Source organism: Larus michahellis, unplaced genomic scaffold (genome assembly GCF_964199755.1).
Source record: "Larus michahellis unplaced genomic scaffold, bLarMic1.1 SCAFFOLD_115, whole genome shotgun sequence".
Lineage (NCBI taxonomy): Eukaryota > Metazoa > Chordata > Aves > Charadriiformes > Laridae > Larus > Larus michahellis.
In genome coordinates, this window is record NW_027435902.1 from 116444 (window position 1) to 125050 (window position 8607).

At 53.9% G+C, this 8607-nt stretch overlaps 1 long non-coding RNA gene across 1 annotated transcript; it reads left to right on the forward strand.

The window, feature by feature from the left end:
* Window positions 1-5531: 5531 nt before the first annotated feature.
* On the forward strand, window positions 5532-8059 carry LOC141736766 (uncharacterized). The gene is made up of 4 exons (XR_012585058.1): window positions 5532-5836; window positions 6447-6590; window positions 7342-7548; window positions 7986-8059. It is a non-coding gene; the product is annotated as an uncharacterized LOC141736766 (long non-coding RNA).
* Window positions 8060-8607: the final 548 nt, after the last annotated feature.

Consider the following 8607-nt stretch of genomic DNA (forward strand, 5'->3'; position numbering starts at 1 on the left):
GGAAACAAGCAGCTCTGGGTCCCCCTTGGAGGGGGCTGTACCTTCCCTGGGTGCGTGACACCGGGAGGAGACGGTACCCACCGCTGCATGCTCCCAGAAAAGGCCGGGATTCTGCACAACATCCGATGATGAGATGCTGGGTCTCTCTGTGCTCTGCAGGACCCCAGGGACTGGGTTAGTTCATCCCCTCCTGGTACTGGGGAGGATTTGGCACTACCAAGGACACCCCGGTAGGAACACAGGCCTCTCGCTCCCGCTACGTGAACAGCGTGTGGCGTGGGGGAGCCGGGACAACTGGCGTGAGCTGGAGGCCAGAGATCCCTCCTGGCCTGTATCCTGTTAATTAAACAGATTGCTCTCTGTTAGCGAGGCACCTCTGGCTGCAAGATCGTGTGAGACCATCTGCTGTGTAACTTGTGGCAGGGACCGATGCTGGGGGTGTGAAGGCAACTTCTAAAAAACATAAAACTTTCATCGTGACATCGTGATGGGAGTTTGTTATAGACCCCCTAATCAGGATGTAGAATCTGATGAAGTATTCTGTAAGTAGCTGGCAGAGGTCTCACGATCATTTGCCCTTGTTCTTGTGGGGGACTTCAACTTCCCAGACGTCTGCTGGAAATATAACACAGCAGAGAGGGAACAGTCCCGGAGGTTCCTGCAGTGTGTGGAAGACAACTTCCTAACACAGCTGGTGAAGGAACCAACTAGGGGAAGTGCCCTACTGGACCTACTGTTTGTTAACAGAGAAGGTCTTGTGGGGGATTTAAAGGTTGGAGGTCGTCTTGGGCACAGTGACCATGAAATGGTAGAATTTTCAATTCTTGGTGAGGCAAGGCGGGGAGCCAGTAGAACTGCCACCTTGGATTTCCGAAGGGCAGACTTTAGTCTGTTTAGGAGCATGGTCAAGAGCGTCCCTTGGGAGGCAGTGTGGAAGAGCAAAGGTGCCCAGGAAGGCTGGTCATACTTCAAGCAGGTGCTCTTAGAAGCACAGGAGAAGGCCATCCCCATGTCTCGAAAAATGAGCCGACGGGGAAGAAGACCAGCCTGGCTAAATAGAGAGCTCTGGCTGGACCTCAGGAAAAAAAGGAAAGCTTACATTCTCTGGAAAAAGGGATTGGCAACTTATGAGGATTATCAAGATATAACAAAGCTATGTAGGGGGAAATTAGAAGGGCCAAAGCTCAATCAGAACTCAGCTTTGCCACTGCAGTTAAAGACAATAAGAGATTCTTTCAGTATATCAATAGAAAAAGGAAGACTAGGGAAAATGTAGGCCCACTGATGAATGAGACAGGTGCCCTAGTGGTGGAAGACACAGAGAAGGCAGAGCTACTGAATGCCGTCTTTTCTTCGGTCTTCACTGCTAAAGCTGCCTCTCACGAATCCCATACCCTGGAGGCAAGGGGGAAGGTCGGGAGAGAGGAAGATTTTCCTTCAGTTGAGGAGGACCGGGTCAGAGACCACTTGGCCAATCTGGACATTCATAAGTCCATGGGCCCTGATGGGATGCACCCGCGAGTGCTGAGAGAGCTGGCAGATGTTATTGCTAGACCACTCTCCATCGTCTTTGAAAGGTCATGGGGAACAGGAGAGGTGCCTGAGGACTGGAGGAAGGCTGACATCGCTCCAATCTTTAAAAAAGGCAAGAAGGAGGACCCAGGGAACTACAGACCGGTTAGTCTCACCTCTGTCCCTGGGAAGGTAATGGAGCGACTCATCCTGGATGTCATCCCCAAACACGTTGAGGAACAGGAAGTCATTGGAAGTGGTCAGCATGGATTTACCAAGGGTAAATCATGCTTGACCAATCTGATAGCTTTCTATGATGTTATAATGGGTTGGCTGGATGAGGGGAGAGCCCTAGATGTCATCTACCTTGACTTTAGCAAGGCTTTTGACACTGTCTCCCATAACATCCTCATTAGGAAGCTGAGGAAGTAAGGGCTAGATGAGGTGACGGTGAGGTGGATTGAGAGCTGGCTGAGTGACAGAACTCAGAAGGTTGTGATCAGCGGCACAGAGTCTAGTTGGAGGCCTGTAACCAGTGGTGTCCCCCAGGGGTCAATACTTGGTCCAATTTTGTTCAGTATATTCATTAATGACCTGGATGATGGGACAGAGTGTATCCTCAGCAAGTTTGCTGATGATACCAAACTGGGAGGGGTGGCTGACACTCCAGAGGGCCGTGCTGCCATCCAGCATGACCTGGACAGGCTGGAGAGCTGGGCAGAGAAAAACCTAATGAGGTTCAACAAAAGCAAGTGCAAGGTCCTCTACCTGGGGAGGAAGAATGCTAAGCACCAGTATAGGTTAGGGGTGGACGTGCTGGGAAGTAGTTCTGAGGAGAAGGATCTGGGGGTCCTGGTAGACAGTAAATTATCCATGAGCCAACAATGTGCCCTTGTCGCCAAGAAGGCCAATGGCATCCTGGGCTGCATAGGGAAGACTGTGGCCAGTAGGTCGAGGGAGGTCATTCTCCCCCTCTGCTCTGCACTGGTGAAGCCACAACTGGAATACTGCATCCAGTTTTGGGCTCCCCAGTTCAAGAGGGACAGGGAACTACTGGAGCAGGTCCAGCGTAGGGCAACTAAGATCATTGAAGGACTGGAGCATCTCCCTTATGAGGAAAGGCTGAGAGAGCTGGGACTCTTTAGCCTGGAGAAGAGAAGGCCGAGGGGAGACCTTATTATGGCATATAAGTATCTAAAGGGTGGGTTGAAGGAGGATGGTGCCAGCCTCTTTTCATTGGTTCCCAGTGACAGGACAAGGGGCAACAGGCACAAGTTGGAACATAGGAAGTTCCGTTCAAATACACGGGAAAACCTCTTTACAGTTAGGGTGACAGAGCACTGGAACAGGCTGCCCAGGGAGGTTGTGGAGTCCCCTTCTCTGGAGATTTTCAAGACTCACCTGGATGCAGCCCTGAGGGATGTGCTCTGGGCAATCCTGCTTTGGCAGGGGAGTTGGACTAGATGATCTCTAGAGGTCCCTTCCAACTCCGAAGTTTCTGTGATTCTGTGATTCATTTCATTTCAGAGCGCAGCTGAACAAACCTGTTCCTCGACACGCATTGTCCTAACGCCTCCTCTTGACCCGACGCCACGGGAAAGGGCCTCCTCAGCCCTATCTGTAAGAATTTGCCATGTGTTTAGGCAGGAAGGTGAAGTTGGTAGCTACGGCTCCCCGCAGCAGCTCACTAGAAGAAAGAAAAGAACAAAAACAAAGCAAAGAAAAAACCAAGGAGAGGTTTGTGTTCAGTACAATAGAGCCAACGGTACCCTTTTGTATGGCCCTGTGGCTCTACAGCGAAGGTGATGGCAGTCAGATGTGTCAAACCAAGCCTCTACCCTCCCGAAAATTTAGGGCTGCTGCATAAAACCGCCTCCGGTGCTGAGCTTTAACCTGCTCCTGTCATGAAATAATGACAACCTGCGGAGGCATAATTTAGCCCTGACCTGAAGACGTCCGTTTTAAGGTTAAAAAGTCCTCCCAGCTAAACTTTATCCAACAGCAGCAATGAAAAAATCAACTCGTCTGGTATTCATTTGGGTTCCTCTCATTAAGGAAGCCACGCAGGATCACAGCCCGGAGGGTCCATCTTTGCTTTATCCCAACTTCCCTTATCCACTGCAAGGTTTAATTGGTTTCATGGCACCGGATCCCAACAAGGATTTAAAATGATCCGGTTGCTAACAGACCTGGTTGCTTTAACCCTGAACCCCAGCACTGGAGGGACGCAGCCTCCCAATAAGGACAATGCCCCTATTGCTGGGCAGTCACCCAGAATCGGTGCCAAAACGGGTTCTGAAGTTTGGTGACCTGAAGACCAGCCTCACCCCTGGCAATGCCATGCCGAGAGTCAGCAGGAGCCACTGAAAAGCTCCTCCCCACCTCTCGCCGTGCCTGTGCAGAGCCAAAACCCTGCCAGTGCCAGAAGGCATTAAGGGCAGATGTGGCGGTGTACTCTTCCCTTTTTCCCCCCCCCGGCTCCTGCTCAAGCCATGGCCATCAGCGGGAGTTGTGATGAGTCGCACTTGAACTGTGGGAGATGGCTGGCAACATAACCAAAACCCTGTCTGGAGTGGGAACCTGGGTATCTTGTTCCCATGAGAATATGACTGTAGGTCAATTCTCTTACTCCATAAACAGTGGACAGCCCAAGAGCCCTTTGAGCTCTCCTGCACGGCAGTGGCTGCACGACAGGGTCTCCTCTTGAGTGGGGACGCTCGCTTAAGGTTCTTCTCCTCAAGGCCGAGAGATTCCTTGCCGCAACAGATTCTCGGTTAAGTGACTAATAGCATGCTAAACTTTGAAATCTTAGCTAAGGGATCTAAGGATTGATTGCGCATCTATAATCCTTTAGACATAAACCGTTGACCAAGTCTGGGACTAGGATTGGATCCAGCCGCAGCCAGACTCCTCTCTGAGAAGGAGTTTAGAAAGCCAGGGGGTCCTTTCTGAACCTCGGGACTCAACGGGAGGGTCTCCCTGAGAGCTTGTCTGACCCCGGCCTCTATGCAGTAAATAATCAGTTGTGCCCTGGCATCGGATCTCGTAAAACACTGTCGCATTCACTACTAACTTTGTTAAATCACTGTTTTATATTAATAAATATTTCACTACTTCTCTCTTACGAGTGAAGTTAATCACTCCGCCTGCAACAGTACCTGTGTGATGTTTTGGAGGGCAAGGAGCCGTGCTGCAGGACTGTCTGGTATCGGGCTGTGATGGTGGAGGCTGGAGGCAGACATGCTGGGCAGCCTGGTCCTGCCTCCTTGGAAAGGCTGGGGCTTTCTGTGAGGAACAGCGAGAGCAGCCAGGGTCTGCTGGTGGGTCAGGACCAGTACGAGTCCTTTCTGCTCCCCACCGTGGCCGAGGAGGCACCCGCTTTCTCAGCAGCCACCTCGGTGTCTCTGGCGTGAACAGCTGGCTCAGTGCCGTGTTAGGGCCCAGAGCAGGCTGAGGGCATCCAGCAAGTGCCAGCGCGCCAGTGACCTGAGGATGCTGGCTCTGACGTGTGTGTGTGTGACCCTCAAGAGCCCCTTCCCACAGGGAAAATCTGGACCCTTCTGAGCTGACTGTGAGCACATTGTGGCCACCCCTTTGGCAGCACAATTAGAGCAAAGCAAGAGAGTCCTCACAGACAATGAAGGGTCTGGAGCATCTGTGCTATGAGGAAAGGCTGAGAGAGCTGGGACTGGTTAGCGTAGAGAAGAGAAGGTTTGAGGGGGTACCTTAGTAATGTGCCTACAACCTGAAGAGGGGGTGCAAAGAGGACAGAGCCAGGTTCTTCGCGGTGGTGCCCAGTGTCAGGAACAGAGGCCATGCCATGGGCACACACTGAAAAACAGGAGGGTCCCTCTGTATGTCAGGAAACACTTTTTGACTGTGAGGGTGACTGAGCACTGGCAGAGGTTGTCCAGGGAGGTTGTGGAGTCTCCTTCCTTAGAGCTATTCAGAAACGATCAGCCACCATCCTGGGCAGCTGGCTCTGTGCAGCCCGGTTTGAGCAGCGGAGTTGGACCAGATGGACCCCAGAGGTCCCTTTCAGCCTCCACCTTTATGAGGTTTGGTGGCACCTGGAGGCCCTGCCTCCCTGCCTGCTGTGTGGCTACCAGTGCTGTGGCCACTGTGAGCCTGGGAGAGAGGCCAGAGAAAGTGGTGCTTTCCTGAGCTGTGCCCCATGGTGCACCCTTGCCCAGGTGCTCCTCTCTGGGCAGAGGGCCTTGCTCTGTGGCTTCTGGAAGAAGGTGTCCACATGACTCTTCCTTTTCTTCCCTCTGTCCGCAGAGTTCCTAATTTTTGGAGGAGACATCTTGAAGTTTGCCAGTAGGTACTTGGGACGACGATGACCTCGTGCAGCACTTAACTCGTGGCGGACATTCGCTTTGCTCTCCTCAAGAGGCTCTGTGCAGCACCTTCAGCCAGCTCTTTGGCCACGCATGCACCCCACCCCTGCAGTGCCCTCTCTCCAGGCATCTCTTTCCCCCCAGGGCGAGCCTGCGGTTTGGCTTTAGCAAGGGCTGTGGCTCCCTTCCCTTTGTCCCCACTTGTAGGGCCCTGGGCTGGCGGGGGGGCAAAGAAGCACCCAGAGGAGGAGACCCCCAAAAAAGCACAGCCAAAGGTGTGTGTTGGGGTGGTGGTGAGGGGCAGGGAGGCCCTGGTGATGGCAGAGCTGGGGCTGCCAGGCTGCGAGGGGAAGAGTCATCCCTGGTGTGCTGCAGCTGCAGAGGAGCACTCGGGGCAGGGGGTGCCACCACTGCTGGCCAGCCGCTGCTGTGGCTGGCCCAGGAGAGGAGAGGTGTCCTGGTGCCCAGGATGTGGTCCTCCCACAAGCCCATCTTCCTCCGCACGTCAGCTGGTTTCTGCTGTCCCTGCCACTGAGCGTAGGTCAGGGAGAGTCGGGTCTCAGCAAAGCCTTTACCTTCCCTCCCTTTCCCCAGGTGATGCTGTGCTGGTGCTGTGGAGAACACCACACCAGGAGCTGGCGAGGACCATCAGCCTGGTGCTGCAATGTAGCCAGCAGATCCAGAAGTAGTACAGAAAGTGTGACACACACGTGGGTCAGGAGGTCCAACTGAAGATAGGTATGGGCAATGGGTCAGATGCAGATCTGTGGCACTCTCCCGTGCCACAGGGTGCTTCTCACCAGCAGGGAATGTGGGGATCCCTACTGGGGCTAGTGCCAAAGGAAAGCATCTCCTGCGAGCGTTTGAGGGCCCAACTGTAGTCGGAGTGGGGATGGGAGACCAGGACTGCTGGGTTTGCGTGCGTCTGCAGATGCAGAGGAAGCTTAAAGGCAGAGCAGGTGTCAGATCAAGTCTTAGGGTCCTTGTTTGCTTTAGCGCAGATGTCTGCAGGAGGTAATTATCCTTTCGTTTTTTCAGGTGGGGGCAGCTTTGCATCCTTTCCCCTGCTGGATTCTCCCCTACCTTTCACAAAGGGTAAAGGGGAACTGCTTTGCTTATGCCTGCAAGAAGGGCTTTTGCATGCTGTTGTGTAGTCTCAAGCAGACAGCTACAACCTGCCTGAGTGTAAACGGAGCAGGCAGTGATCAAGGCCGCTGGTTTGCTGGGCTTCTGGGGCAGGCAGCCGCATAAGACGCCCGGCACTCTCAATGCATTCTCAATGTCGACTTCGTTTGTCTATTTCTAGACACCCATTTCAGGGACCTGTGTCGGTATCCCCCCAGAGTGGGATGGAGGATGCTCTACCCCTTCATAATGCCCGTCTCCCCACTGGGCTTCAGATTAGCTTCTGAAGAGCTGAGATGCTGGGGGCTGTAGGGTTCCAAATGTTCCCTGTGTCAGTTCTGCTTCTCCCTCTCCCTCTCACCAGGGATCTCTGCAGGGTCCATGAGCCTCCCGATTTTCGGAGACGGGAGGTGGTAACACTTCCGCGTTTTTGGCCCGTGCCTGTCTGAAGTTCGCGAGGCCGAACAGCTTGCAGGTGCAGGTGAAGTTATCCTCTCAGCCACCTGCTGGGAGCTCTGTGAGCAGCATCGTCTCAGGACCAAGTGTCTTGCCAGGCGCAAGAGCTGAGCAGGCAGGTGGATGGGATGGCCTCTAGAGCCATTCTGAGGACCTGGGCCTGGATGTGAAGGACGGAGGTGTCAGAAGGCTGAGGAGATGAATGTGGAGAGAGTTGTAGGTGGGAAAGTGGTCAGACAGCTGAAGCTCTTGTCCTCCCATCTCAGGGGTAACTGTGGGCTGGGGTTGCTTGGTTTGAGGGGTTGGGAGGCACTGGGAGGGTTTGAGCCCCACCAGCAATGTCCTCTGTGGGCCATGGAGCTGTGGTTGACAGCTGGGGGATGCTTGGAGAATGGCTGCCCAGCTCTGGTGCTTCTGAGGAAGCACTGCTCTCCCATCCAACCAGGTAGGCTTGTTCTCCCCTTTTCTGGGCAGTGATGGTGGAGGGCAGCCTCTGTCCCCTGGGACTCCTGGGGAGGCCAGTGACAGTGCTTTCATTCTGTGTGCCTTCAGGTTATGGGCATGGATCCGATGTCTTGGTCAGAATGCCTTACGCCTTACGCAAGATGCCTTACACAAGCTTATCCAAGACCCAATGAGCCACCGCTCGGAAGGGGAAGGTGAGTGCCAACTTCCCCTTGTTCTGTGATTGTCCCGAAAGGTGGGGCCTGGCTGCTTCAGGGGCCAGAGAGGAACCACCTTCTCCCTCTTCCCCCTGTCAGTTAGTACTCATGCTTTTGGGCCTCCTGGGGCAGTGGCTGCTGCTGCCTCCTCCTTCCAGGGGGCAGCTCTGCCCTCAGCATCTGGAGGTGGCAACATGAGCAAACACAGAAGACTTTCTCACCCGTTTCCAGGACCAGGCCCTACTTTGCAACAGCTCATAGTCCCATCAGCCCAGCAACCACCTGCATTTTCTCTCCTCAGGTGCCATGAGGCCTGCTATTCTCTTGCCCAGTGATCCTAACGTGGAGAAGGTGCTTAGGAAGTACATGCCAGACACTGCTCTCGGAAAGGTATGGCAAGGCCACTGCTGCTGGGGGCTGCATTTTTTGGAGGGCGGAAGAAGTGGCGCATTGCAGAGATGGAGTTCTCACGGGAACAGACAAATAAAAGAAAACACACCCTGGAACGACAA